The 14,672-nt window shown below is 48.0% G+C and overlaps 1 protein-coding gene across 3 annotated transcripts in view; it reads right to left on the reverse strand.

Annotated features, from left to right (window-relative positions):
* LOC119963817 (sideroflexin-5-like) overlaps positions 1–14,672 on the reverse strand; it is a 277,217-nt gene that overhangs the window by 84,364 nt on the left and 178,181 nt on the right. The window lies entirely within an intron of this gene.

Raw genomic sequence — 14,672 nt, forward strand, 5'->3', positions numbered from 1 at the left:
TGAACTGGTTGTGTTCTCAGCGTCATAGATAGCAGTTATATAAATGTGGTCATACCCAAGGTGCAGGCAGAGAAATGGGTGACCACGAGAAGGGGCAGGCAGTCAGTGCAGGAATCCTCTGTGGTTGTCCCCCTCTCGAACAGGTGTACCCCTTTGCATACTGTCGGGGGGATAGCCTATCAGGGGAAAACAGCAGCAGCCAGAGCAGTGGCACTACGGCTGGCTCTGATGTTCAGAAGGGAGGGTCAAAGCGCAGCAGAGCAATAGTGATAGGGGACTCTATAGTCAGGGGCACAGATAAGCGCTTCTGTGGATGTGAAAGAGACTCCAGGATGGTATGTTGCCTCCCTGGTGCCAGGGTCCAGGATGTCTCTGAACGGGCAGCGGGCATCCTGAAGGGGGAGGGCAAACAGGCAGAGGTCGTTGTACATATTGGTACTAATGACATAGGCAGGAAGGGGCATGAGGTCCTGCAGCAGGAGTTCAGGGAGCTAGGCAGAAAGTTAAAAGACAGAACCTCTAGGGTTATAATCTCGGGATTACTCCCTGTGCCATGTGCCAGTGAGGCCAGAAATAGGAAGATAGAGCAGCTAAACAGGTGGCTAAACAGCTGGTGTAGGAGGGAGGGTTTCCATTATCTGGACCACTGGGAGCTCTTCCGGGGCAGGTGTGACCTGTATAAGAAGGGCGGGTTGCATCTAAACTGGAGAGGCATAAATATCCTGGCAGCGAGGTTTGCTAGTGTCACATGGGAGGGTTTAAACTAGTATGGCAGGGGTGTACCGGAGCAATAGGTCAGAAGGTGAAAGCATTGAGGGAGAACTAGGGAATTGGGCCAATATGGCTCTGAGGCAGAGCAGACAGGGAGATGTTGCTGAAAACAGTGGGTCTGGTGGCCTGAAGTGCATACGGTTTGATGCAAGAAGTATAACAGGTAAGGCAGATGAATTTAGAGCTTGGATTAGTACTTGGAACTATGCTGTTGTTTCCATTACAGAGACCTGGTTGAGGGAAGGACAGGATTGGCAGCTAAACGTTCCAGGATTTAGATATTTCTGGCGGGATAGAGGGGGATGTAAAAGGGGTGGAGGAGTTGCGCTACTGGTTAGGGAGAATATCACAGCTGTACTGCGGGAGGACACCTCAGAGGGCAGCGAGGCTATATGGGTAGAGATCAGGAATAAGAAGGGTGCAGTCACAATGTTGGGGGTTTACTACAGGCCTCCCAACAGCCAGCGGGTGACAGAGGAGCAGATTGGTAGACAGGTTTTGGAAAGGAGTAAAAACAACAGGGTTGTTGTGATGGGAGACTTCAACTTCCCCAATATTGACTGGGACTCACTTAGTGCAAGGGGCCTGGACGGGGCAGAGTTTGTAAGGAACATCCAGGAGGGCTTCTTAAAACAATATGTAGATAGTCCAACTAGGGAAGGGGCTGTACTGGACCTGGCATTGGGGAATGAGCCCGGCCAGGTGGTAGAAGTTTCAGTATTTCGGGAACCGTGACCACAATTCAGTAAGTTTTAAAGTGCTGGTGGACAAGGATAAGAGTGGTCCTAGGGTGAATGTGCTAAATTGGGGGAAGGCTAATTATAACAATATTAGGTGGGAACTGAAGAACCTAGATTGGGGGCGGATGTTTGGGGGTAAATCAACATCTGACATGTGGGAGGCTTTCGAGTGTCAGTTGAAAGGAATTCAGGACCGGCATGTTCCTGTGAGGAAGAAGGATAAATACGGCAAATTTCGGGAACCTTGGATAACGAGAGATATTGTAGGCCTCGTCAAAAAGAAAAAGGAGGCATTTGTCAGGGCTAGAAGGCTGGGAACAGACAAAGCCTGTGTGGAATATAAGGAAAGTAGGAAGGAACTTAAGCAAGGAGTCAGGAGGGCTAGAAGGGGTCACGAAAAGTCATTGGCAAATAGGGTTAAGGAAAATCCCAAGGCTTTTTACATGTACATAAAAAGCAAGAGGGTAGCCAGGGAAACGGTTGGCTCACTGAAGGACAGGGGAGGGAATCTATGTGTGGAGCCAGAGGAAACGGGCGAGGTACTAAATGAATACTTTGCGTCAGTATTCACCAAAGAGAAGGAATTGGTGGATGTTGAGTCTGGAGAAGGGTGTGTAGATAGCCTGGGTCACATTGAGACAAGATGTTGGGCGTCTTGAAAAATATTAAGGTAGATAAGTCCCCAGGGCCTGATGGGATTTAACCCAGAATACTGAAGGAGGCTAGAGAGGAAATTGCTGAGGCCTTGACAAAAACCTTTGGATCCTCACTGTCTTCAGGTGATGTCCCGGAGGACTGGAGAATAGCCAATGTTGTTTCTTTGTTTAAGAAGGGTAGCAAGGATAATCCAGGGAACTACAGGCCGGTGAGCCTTATGTCAGTGGTAGGGAAATTACTGGAGAGAATTCTTCGAGACAGGATCTACTCCCGTTTGGAAGCTAATGGACGTATTAGTGAGAGGCAGCATGGTTTTGTGAAGGGGCGGTCGTGTCTCACTAACTTGATAGAGTTTTTTGAATAGGTCACAAAGATGATTGATGCAGGTAGGGCAGTGGATGTTGTCTATATGGACTTCAGTAAGGCCTTTGACAATGTCCCTCATGGTAGACTGGTACAAAAGGTGAAGTCACCCGGAATCAGGGGTGAGCTGGCAAGATGGATACAGAGCTGGCTAGGTCATAGAAGGTAGAGAGTAGCAATGGAAGGGTGCTTTTCTGATTGGAGGGCTGTGACTAGTGGTGTTCCGCAGGGATCAGTGTTGGGACCTTTGCTGTCCGTGTTATATATAAATGATTTGGAGGAAAATGTAACTGGTCTGATTAGTGAGTTTGCAGACGACACAAAGGTTGGTGGAATTGCGGATAGTGATGAGGACTGTCAGAGAATACAGCAAAATTTAGATCGTTTGGAGACTTCAGCGGAGAGATGGCAGATGTAGTTTAATCAGGACAAATGTGAGGTAATGCATTTTGGAAGGTCTAATACAGGTAGGGAATACACAGTGAATGGTAGAACCCTAAAGAGTATTGACAGTCAGAGAGATCGAGGTGTACAGGTCCACAGGTCACTGAAAGGGGCAACACAGGTGGAGAAGGTAGTCAAGAAGGCATACGGCATGCTTGCCTTCATTGGCCGGGGCATTGAGCATAAGAATTGGCAAGTCATGTTGCAGCTGTATCGAACCTTAGTTAGGCCACACTTGGAGTATAGTGTTCAATTCTGGTCGCCACACTACCAGAAGGATGTGGAGGCTTTAGAGAGCGTGCAGAAGAAATACAGAAGGTATTTTACACAGAAGGTAGTGGGTGCCTGGAACTTGCTGCCTGAGGAGGTGGTGGAAGCAGGGACGATACAAATACATGAATAGGATGGGAATAGAGGGATACGGAGCCCGGAAGTGTAGAAGATTGTAGTTTAGTCGGCAGCATGGTCGGCACGGGCTTGGAGGCCCGAAGGGCCTGTTCCTGTGCTGTACTTTTCTTTGTTATTTGTTCTAAAACCATTTTGCCATCTGCCCCATAATCTTTGTCTCCCTTATCGATGAAAAATCCATCTAATCTAATGACCAGGGCGGCATGATGGCGCACTGCTACCTCACGGTGCTGAGGACCCCGTTTCGATCCCGACTCCGTGTCACTATCCATGTGGAGTTTGCACATTCTCCCCGTGGCAAGGTGGCACAGCGGTCAGCACTGCCGCCTCACATCTCCAGGGTCCCAGGTTCAATTCCGGATCGGGTGACTGTCTGTGTGGAGTCTGCACCTTCTCCCCGTGTCTGCATGGGTTTCCTCCGGGTGCTCCGGTTTGCTCCCACAGTCCAAAGATGTGCAGGTTTGGTGGATTGCCCATGCTAAATTACTCCTTAGTGTCCAAAAGGTTAGGTCGGGTTACGGGCATAGAGTGGAGTCGTGGGCTTGGGTAGGTTGCTCTTTCCAGGGCCCGGTGCAGACTCGATGGGCCGAGTGGTCTCCTTCTGCATTGTAAAGTCTATGATTCTATATGGTCTGACCAACATCCTGCAGCATAATTTCCCTATTTATATGTTCCATACGAATACCTCGTCATTACGTATGTTTAAGACAGAGATGGACAGGTTCAAGTTATTTTTAAAAATCAAGGGATTTGGGAATAGTGCTGGAAAATGGTGGAGCAGACCTGAGGGGCCGAATGGCCTGCTCCTTCCTAATCACTTGCTGTTCCTGCATACTAATCTTTTGGAATTGATGTACCGGCACAGCCAGATTCCTGTGTATCACTGAATTCTGCACTCGCTCTCTCTTTATTTAAATCATATTCTGCTTTTCTATTTTTCCTGCCAAAGTTCACCTTTTCCCACATTATACTCTATCTGCCAAATTTTCCAGCCACTTAACCTATGTCTATCTTTTTGCAGACTCCTTGGGTGGGATTTACCGACAACACTGCCGCATTTTTTCAGCACAGAGGAGGCTGGCCGTTGTCAACGGGATGTTCCGGTCACGGCACCCCTTGTCCCTGGAAAACCTGTGCTCGGCATGGGATTGGAATTGGAATTGAAATGAAATGATAATTGCTTATTGTCACAAGTAGGCTTCCAATTAAGTTACTGTGAAAAGCCCCTAGTCGCCATGTTCCGGCACCTGTTCGGGGAGGCTGGTACGGGAATTTCCCGCTGGAGTGAACAGACGGTAAATCCCGTCCCCTATACTCTCGCACTCATCCTAATGTCATCAGCAAATTTAGCGACCTTACATTGGCTCCTTCATCGATGAACCGCTACTTTTCCTGATATAGGCAGCACGGTAGCATTGTGGATATCACAATTGCTTCACAGCTCCAGGGTCCCAGGTTCAATTCCAGCTTGGGTCACTGTCTGTGCGGAGTCTGCACGTTCTCCCCGTTTCTGCGTGGGTTTCCTCCGGGTGCTCTGGTTTCCTCCCACAGTCCAAAGAGGTGCAGGTTAGGTGGATTGGTCGTGATAAATTGCCCTTAGTGTCCAAAATTGCCCTCAGTGTTGGGTGGGGTTACTGGGCCATGGGGATAGGGTGGAGGTGTTGACCTTGGGTCGGGTGCTCTTTCCAAGAGCCGGTGCAGACTCGATGGGCCGAATGGCATCCTTCTGCATTGTAAATTCAATGAATTAATGGCCTAGAGCTCGGTGTACAGGGCACAATTTCAAAATCTGCAGTCAATACGGAACTTGTAAGGGAGCTGTGAGGAGGATAGAGTAGAACCTCAATGGATGTAGACAGGTTGGTGGAATGGGTGGACAAATGGCAGATGGAATTCAATGCAGAGAAGTGTGAAGCGATTGACACTGGCAGCAAGAACACGTAGAAAATACAAAATCAGCACGGTGGTGCAGTGGGTTAGCCCTGCAGCCTCAGGGCGCCGAGGTCCCAGGTTCGATCCTGGCTCTGGGTCACTATCCGTGTGGAGTTTGCACATTGTCTGCGTGGGTTTCGCCCCCATAACCCAAAAAAAGACGTGCAGGCTAGGTGGATTAGCCACGCTAAATTGCCCATTAATTGTAACAAATGAATTGGGTACTCTAAATTTATTTTAAAAATACAAAATAAAAGATACATCTCCGAAGGAGGTGCAGGAGCAAAGGGATCTAAGTGTATATATGCATACATCATTGAAGGTGGCAGGACATGTTGATCGTGTGATTAACAAAGCACACAGTCCCTAGGGGTTTATCAATAAGGACAGAGGGTACAAAATAATGTTAAAGCAGTCTAAAACACTGGTTTGGACTTAACTCGAGTATTGCGTCCATTTCTGGGTGTCCCACAAATGGAAAGATTTGATGGCATTAGACAGAGTGTGGAAAAATTCATGAAAGTGTTTCCAGGGATGACGAACTTCAGTTACGTTGAGAGATTGGAGAATTAAGGACTTGGTTCTCCTCGACGTACAGGAGGTTGAGAGGAGATTTGATCGAGGTGTTCAAAACCATGAGGGTTGTGGACAGTGTAGACAGGGAGAAACTGTTCTCATTGTTGCTAATTTATTAATTTATACCTGGCCTGGGAGCGAGGGAGACTTTGCTGATGACACCAAGATAGGTAAGGAAATAAAAGCAAAATACCGCAGATGCTGAAAATCTGAAATAAAAACACAAAATGCTGGATAAACTCAGCAGGTCTGGCAGTATCTGAGGAGAGAGAAACACATTTAACATTTTGCGTCCCTATGATTCTTCTGAAGAACTGAAAAGAGTTAAAAATGTAATGAATTATATAGAAAGGTGGAGGAGGCGGGGCAGAACAGAAGGTTAGGGATAAATTGGAGCTAAGGACAGATTGACCAAGATGTCATGTGTACAAGAATGTCTTGTATCCAGAAACAATAATTTAGGACAAAATTAATGATCGCATGAACAAATGTTCATTAATTAAAGAAAGTGGGTAGCCTAGGATCCGGGTTCGATCCCAGCCCCGGGTCACTGTCCATGTGGAGTTTGCACATTCTTTCCTTCAGATTAAATATTTAATCGTTCCTTCACTGTCGCTGGGTCAAAATCCTGGTACTTCCTCCCTAACAGCACTGTCGCTGTACCTGCACCACATTGACCTCAGATGTTCAAGAAGGTAGTTCGCCACCACCTTTTCCAGGGCAATTAGGGATGGGTAATAAATGCTGGCCGAGCCAGTGATGCCCCATCCCATAAAATAAAAACTTGATTAGAAATTTACCGAGTGGCATGAAACAGAGAGTAATGGTTAATGGATGTTTTCGGCTGATCAAAGATTTGTAAAGGAATTGCCCAGGGATCAGTTTTTCTGATATTTAGTAATGGCCAAGGCCTTGTTGTACAGGGCAGATATTTAGCTCATTGAAGGTGGCAGGCAAGTTGAGAGAGTGATTTAAAAAAACATAGTGCCATTGGGGCAGAAAGTACATGAGCAAGGAGCAGATGTTGGCGACAGCAAGGTGGCACTGCTGCCTCACAGTGCAGGGACGTGGAGTTTCTCCCTGTGTCTGTGTGGGTTTCCTCCGGATGCTCCGGTTTCCTCCCACAGTCTAAAGATGTGCAGGTTAGGTGGATTGGCCATGCTAAATTGCCCCTTAGTGTCCCTTAGGTTAGGTCAGGTCACAGGGATAGGGCAGGGGAACGGGCATAGGTAGGGTGCTCTTTCAGAGGCTCGGTGCAGACTAATGGTCCAAATGGCCAAGACGCTATATTGAACTTGTAAAAGACACTAGTTCGACCTCAGGTGGAATACTGTGCCCAGTTCTTGGTGCCACTGTTCAGAAAAAAATGTGAAGGCGTGAAGAGAGCGCAGAAAAGATTCATGAGAATGGTTCCAGGGATGGAGGATTAGTGTTACGTTGTAGACTGGCTAAGTTTGGACTGTTTTCCTTTCAGAAGAGAAGGTCGCGAGGAGATTTGATAGAGGCATTCAAAATCATGAGAGAGTAGGTAGGGAGGCAGTGTTCTCACTCTGAAAGGATGAGGAGCAAAACAGCACAGATTTACAGCAATTTGAAAAATAAGCAAAAACAGTATGAAAAAAATCAGGCAGAAAGTAGTTAAAGTCTGGAATGCACTGACTGAGATTGTGGTAGAAGTAGGTTCAACTGAAGCATTCAAAAGAGAATCAGACTGTTATTAGAAAAGGAACAATTGCAAGGACAAGGTGGGACAATGGCACCATGTAAATGACTCACTCTGAGAGCTAGTACTGAAAGAATGGGCTGAATGGCCCCTTTTGCACTGAAAAACCTCTGTGATTTGGTGAACTGAATGGCCTCCTCGTATTTCTACATCACAGATTTGAGGGGTTGAATGGCCTCTCCCTTTTCCTATATGACGGGGACAAGTGACTGAATGGACTGTTGCTATGATTCAGTCATCCTCGTGCCTGTATCCTCGTGCCTGCTTCATGTAACCCCAGCACTAGTCAAGGACCTTCAGGAAGAGGGAAGAAAATTAGAAATGTAAAGACCAAAAGAACCTTGTTAAATTACTGAGAGACAGAAGAAGAAGCCTTTTAATTGCTGCCTTGCCAAAAGCAATTTGAAGTGCTGCAATGACTGATAGAAAAATGAGGTGTGAACTCCCTGCATGCTTTACTCTCAGGCCAGGTCACAAATCAGTCATCAGAAGGTCCTAATTAAGGGTGCTCTGCCACAATTAAGCTACTAATTATTGCATATAATTTCCCATTCTAATTGGAAGTGCGTTTTCCTGGAATTCCGAAATGGATTCACATCAAATTCCAAATGACATTTCCTTGTCTCACAGTCGTCAATATTGGTCAGAGTCAGCTTGAACACATGCAGGAGGATGATGATCAAGAACATATGTGGAGACCAATGTTCTGAGTCTGTGCTGTTGTCGAGAAGTCTGAAGAGCAATTGTACTTGTCAGTCGTAGGTGCATTATCTGTGATGTTCAGCTTACGCAAACCATACCGAGGGCTGAATTATAGGAGTGCAGGTTTCCAAATACGCCCCCCCCCCCCCAAAAACCCTGGTTAAAAGGTCAGTGAGGCGGGGGAGCATGCAGAGGGGGAAACCAGCTGCCCTGCAGCTATGGTGATTAGTTGGCTGGGGCCAGCACTTCCATCGCTCAGGAACAGGAAGACCTTCCCTAGAGAGCTGCCAGTCAATCAGAGGCTGTATTCGCATGGCACAAAGCCATTGACTGTACTAATTCCAATAAAGGCCTGAGACCGGGACGAGCGGGAGCTGAGTGGGAGCAGGATATGAAGAATGGCGGAAGAAGAGGCTCAGACCATGAGGCTTGGGAGCTGGAGCAGGATATATATAGCGCTCTCTTGGGAGCAGGCCAGCCGAGTTTCAATCATGGGTTCAGAAGAAATCAAAGTGTGACACCACAGGAAAGCAGGTAAGAGATTAGTTGGTGTGGCTTTCTCGTTTTTTCCCCCCTTTCTATTTTCTCTCTGAACAAGGGCATTGGTTTAAACTAAGAGCCGGGAATTCAAATATTTCATCTGGGGTACATAAAACAGTCAGTGAATTAATAATTGGTATTAGCACAGAGCAGCTTCGCCTGAATGCCGTTTTAATGAGTGCAAGGGAATTTTGCAAGTGTGGGAACTCGGTAAGGTGGGGTTAATTGGTGCTGTTTGACAAGTAAAACATAAAATTAAACAAATTGTTTTTAATTAGGTCTGTGAACCAAGTTACAGTAGAGACAGTAAAGCATATACCCAAATTTCATAAATTAAACAAGGTTATTAGCTAGATTATAAGCTATAAATGGGCAATTAAGAGATTTTAAGCAGCTAATTAGTTAAACAAAATACGACAGGGTTGGCAGGGCAGGTGATGTGTTGCAGCTGTAGCATGTGGGATGTGTTGGACATCAGTACACTGGGCTAAACAGCTGGCTTGTCATGCAGAACAATGTCAGCTGTCCAGGTTCGATTCCCGTACTGGTCTCCCTGAACAGGCGCTGGAATGTGGCGACGAGGGGCTTTTCACAGTAACTTCACTGAAGCCTACTTCTGACAATAAGCAATTATTATTAACAACCAGTTCAGAGTGTCTGCCACTCAGAGGTGATAAGGTAGTATCTGAGCTTCACACCGTGGCAGGAGAGTAAGGACGAGATCCATGTTCCAGGAGGTAGTCACACCCCTTAAACGCTTCACATTTTCAGTCCGGGGTGAGATGATGTGTGGACGACAACTAAAGAATTTCTGAGTCTCATTTTTGGCAAGTTTGGTGGGGTGTTCCTCTCCCCCGCCTCCCGGGTGTTTTGGGTGAAATCCACACCGCTATTCACCCAGACTTAGGGCACAATTTAACCAAACAGAATCAGAACCTGTTCCGGGCGGATATTTCACGGCACTCTGTTACGATTCCGGGCCTCGGCAGGGAACGCCGCCACTTCCCCGCCAATCCCCCCACCCAGTGACTCTGTCAGCCTGGCAATGCCAGCTAGGTACCCTGGCAGTCTCTGGCTGGCACCTGACTGGCCAAGGTGGCACCAGTGCCAGAGTGCCACTCTACCCGGAGACCGACCACCCGAGGGCGAGACTGGCTCCTCAGAGATTAGGCCTCCATTTTGAAAGGCTGCTCTAATCTCTACGTGAGTTTGAGGGTTGCCCTTACACTACACCCATGGACAATGTCATGCCCTGCACACATGGGCAATTACCACTCCCCCAGATTGAGGACTTGCTTTGGGGACGCTGGGGGCCCACCTTTTGTGGCCTCCCCATCCCCCCTTTCAGTACCTCCTCCCTTCTCAGGACCCCCCCTTTTCAGGAACCCCCACAACCCTTATCAGGCCCCTTCATATCTGCACTTCATCCCCTAATCCTTCATCCTCCTCTCATCCCCTCATTTGATGGGCATGGTCTCCCTCAGTCCCCGACCCGTGGCAGTGCTGCCTGGGCACCCTGGCGGCAGTGCCAAGGTGCCAGGCTGGCAGTACCAAGGTGGCTGCATGCCAGAGGGAGAGCCAGATGGCGATTCTGCCCATCCCCAACTACCCAGAGATCACCAATTGGCTGGGAGACCCCCCCCCAGGTGCAGTTACACCTGGTCCAGTACCAAATGACGCACTGGCGCAGTCTCCCAGGTGGGGCAGTTAGGTCCCGGGCACCAGGAGAATCCGGCAGATGCTTATTTAAATAAGCCGAGATCCAGTGAGGGCGAGCTCCAGGTTGCGACGTCTCGCAATGTTCGGTTGAATCTTCCGTGACGTTTCAAGCATCGCCAATCTTGCGAGAGGCCTCTTGGGAGATTCAACGGCCTTGTCATGACACCAAGTCGGGCATGACGAGGCCATTAAATCGTGCCCGATGCGTGAGGCAGGTAGTATTGGGGGAGCCTCAACCTTTGCACTTATCCAGCTCTCATTGAATAAAGGAGCAGACTCAATGGGCTGAATGGCCTACTTTTGCTCCTATGTCTTATGCCTTAACAGCTAGGAAGATCTTGCGTGGACAAGAGCAGTGATTGCAGGGAGGTGAGCACTGTGGTACGGAGGGCCATTTAAATTGTGGGAGTAAGAAGAAATGCATTTTGCAAATTGGACAGATAATGTTCTCTGTAGCCGGCCTGAAGGCTGTATTGCCTACCCAGTATCAGGGTTAAGGATATCTCCTCGCTGCTAGAAAGGCATCTGGAGTGAGGTCTGCATAGGTGTCAATGACCTAAGACCGAGGGAGGGTTCTGCTGAGGGAGTATGAACAGCTAGAGGTTGAATTAAAATGCAGAATCACAAAGGTAACCTTGGATTACTAACTGAGCTACAAACAAATTGGCACAGGGTGAAAAAGATTGGAGAGTTGAATGCATGGTTCAAAGGTTGGTGCGGGAGAAATGGATTTCAACTCAAGGGACACTGGCACCAGCACTGAGGAAAGAGAGAGCTGTATCATTTGGGGCTGGTTTCACTTGAACCATCTGGGACTAGTGTTCCAGCGAGTCAAATAATTACGGCTGTAGAAAGGGCTTCAAATTAACTAGCTGGGGTGAGGCTTTAAGTGAGGGGAAATTTAGAGACATAAAGAGAACGTGCAGGGGAGCAAGATAGAAAATGATAATCATAGTGTGACAGGGATGGACAGAGCTTACAACACAAGAATGAATAGAGTCAGAGAAGGAGAAAAATAATAAGAAGACAAAATTAAAAGCTCTTTACCTGAATGCATGCAATATTCATAACAAAACAGGTCAATTTATGGCACAAATAGAAAGAAACGGGTATGCTCTGATATTACAGAGATATGATTGCAAGGTGACGAAGGTCAGGAACTGAATATTCAAGGGTACTTGACATTTCGGAAAGATAGGAAGAGAGGTAAAGGAGGTGAGGAGCTGTGTTTACAGAAAGGATGAGTGAGAAATGATCTTGGCGAGGAAGATCGAAACATAGAATGGATAAGAAATAGCAAAGGGGAGAAGTCCCTGGTGGAGGTTAGTCTATAGATCCCCTAACAGTAGCTACGCTGTAGGTCAGAGTAGTACAGCAATTATTGTGGGCAACTTTAATCTTCGTACAGATTAGAGAAATTAAACTGGCAAAGACCATGAGAAATAGGAGCAGAATTAAGCCACTGGCCCTTCGAGTCTGCGCCGCCATTCAATCATGGCTGATATTTATCTTATCTCCATTCTCCTCCGTTCTCCCCAGAACCCCTGATCCGCTTATTGATCAAGAACCTATCTATCTCTGTCTTAAAGACACTCAGTGATTTGGCCTCCACGGACTTCTGCGGCAAAGAGTTCCACAGATTCACTACCCTCTGGCTGAAGAAATTCCTCCTCTTCTCTGTTTTAAAGGATTGTCCCTTTAGTCTGAGATTGTGTCCTCTGCTTGTAGTTTTTTTTCTACAATTGGAAACATCCTCTCCACTCCACTCTATCCAGAGAAGGCTGTGTCTGACTAATTTGATGGGCTTTTTCACGAAGAAGGGTGAATGAAGGTAGGGTGGTTAATGCAGCCTACACAGATTTTTTCATGACTGCTTGTAAGGTCTCACATGGAAGGTGGATCAGAAAATTCAACGCTCATTGCATCCTAAAGGAGAGTGGCAAGTTAAATCCAAAATCAGCTCAAGCAGCACGGTGGCACAGTGGTTAGCACTGTTGCCTCACAGCGCGAGGGTTCCAGATTAGATTTCAACCTCAGGTGACTGTCTGCGTGGAGTTTGCACATTCTTGTGGGTTTCCTCCGGATGCTCCGGTTTCCTCCCACAGTCCAAAGATGTGCCGGTTAGGTGGATTGGCCATGATAAATTTCCTCTTCGTGTCGAAAGGTTAAGTGGGGTTGCGGGGTAGGGCAGGGGATTGGCCTGAGTGGAGTGCTCTTTCAGAGGGTCAGTGGCAGACTCGATGGGCCGAATGGCCTCCTCTTGCACTGCAGGGATTCTATGAGTAGCAGGACTAAAGGGTTACGGTTGACAGTTGCTTTGGTGACTCGAAAGCTACTTCCAGTGAGGTTTCGCAGGGTGCTTTGCTAGTGATGGTACATATCGATATTGTATTTTTTGCTGATGATACTAAAATTGGCTGTGCGGTTGATAATGTAGATGAAAGCTGTCGACTGAAGGAAGGTATCAATAGGTGACATGGGGTGGCATTCTCTCCTACCCGGTGTGACGGAGGATCCCGGAGTAGGGGAGTGGCGCCAACCACTCAGGGGTCGCGCCTCCCCAAAAGTGGGGAATTCCCCAAAGGTGGGCCAGCCCCGTGCTGGAGTGGTTAGCACCAGAAGACTGGCGCAAAAACCCGGCGCCCCCGGCAGCGGGGCTGGCCGAAAGGCTTTCGCCGGTCCGCGCATGCGCCGGCAGTGACGTCAGCGGCAGCTGGCCGCTGACGTCACTGCCGGCGCATGCGCGATGTGGTGTTCCCTTCCGCTTCCGCCATGGTGGAGGCCGTGGCGGTCGCGGAGGAACATAGTGCACCCAGGGCACTGGCCCGGCCCCTGATCGGGGGGCCCCGATCGTGGGCCAGGCCACCGTGGGGGCACCCCCCGGGGTCCGATCGCCCCCCGCCCCCCCAGGACCCCGGGGGCCTGCTCGCGCCACTGAGCCCGCCGTTCCAGAGGTGGTTTAAACCTCGGCGGCGGGAGAGGCCTCCCAGCGGCGGGACTTCGGCCCATCCGGGCCGGAGAATCACCGCAGGGGCCTCTCCGATCGGAGTGGCGAGATTCCTGCCCCCGCCACTTCCCGGGTGGCGGAGAATCTCTGCCACGGCGGGGGCGGGATTTTAGGCGCCCCCAGGCGATTCTCCGACCCTGCTGGGGGTCGGAGAATTTCGCCCATGATATGAAACATGGAATTCAACCTGGAGAACTGAGATTTGCGGAGGACAAACAAGGTAAGGGAATATAATATGGAGACCAGAAATGTTCACACGTTCAAGTCTGGTCTCACCAAGAATCTACATAAATTTAACATAACTTCTCTTCAATTCTATTCCTTTAGAAATGAATCCCATTTCTTTGTTTGCTCTTTTATGGCCTTATTAACCGCATTGCTACTTTCAGTATTTTATGTGCTGTACTCCTAAATCTCTTTGCGTCCTCATTTAGGTACAATTTCCAAGGAGTACGTGACCTCCTTGTTTTTCTTGCCAAAGTGTACTCCCTCACGTGTAATTGCATCAAACTTAAATTTCCATTCTGCATTTCACTCTGCAAGTTTATTAATCTTTTCCTGCATTTTGTCACACTACAAGCCACCAATAGCGGCTGGTTTAGCACACTGGGCTAAATCGCTGGCTTTTAAAGCAGACCAAGGCAGGCCAGCAGCACGGTTCAATTCCCGTACCAGCCTCCCCGAACAGGCGGCGGAATGTGGCGACTAGGGGCTTTTCACAGTAACTTCATTGAAGCCGACTCGTGACAATAAGCGATTTTCATGTCATTTCATTTCAATTTAATTTAATTTAATGTCATTCACAATTTAAAAATTGTACTTTCAGTTCCTGAGTCCAAAGTGCTCATGTAAATGTCAACCATGGTCTCGGCCCTGGGTCTTGTGGGACACCACCTTTTTCAAATTATTTGAATGAGGTCAAATTGAACTAAACAAATGGCTGTTAAACAAGTCATTATGGAGCTCATTACCTCAAACCCAGCTTAGTTAATGAGCCTTTAGCATGACCATGCCAGCTTGGGTATGTTGTCACTGTAAACAGTTGCATCAATAAACATGTTCATTACTATAAAAAGAAAAACTCTCAATA

The sequence above is a fragment of the Scyliorhinus canicula genome, chromosome 3 (genome assembly GCF_902713615.1).
Source record: "Scyliorhinus canicula chromosome 3, sScyCan1.1, whole genome shotgun sequence".
NCBI classification, from domain to species: domain Eukaryota; kingdom Metazoa; phylum Chordata; class Chondrichthyes; order Carcharhiniformes; family Scyliorhinidae; genus Scyliorhinus; species Scyliorhinus canicula.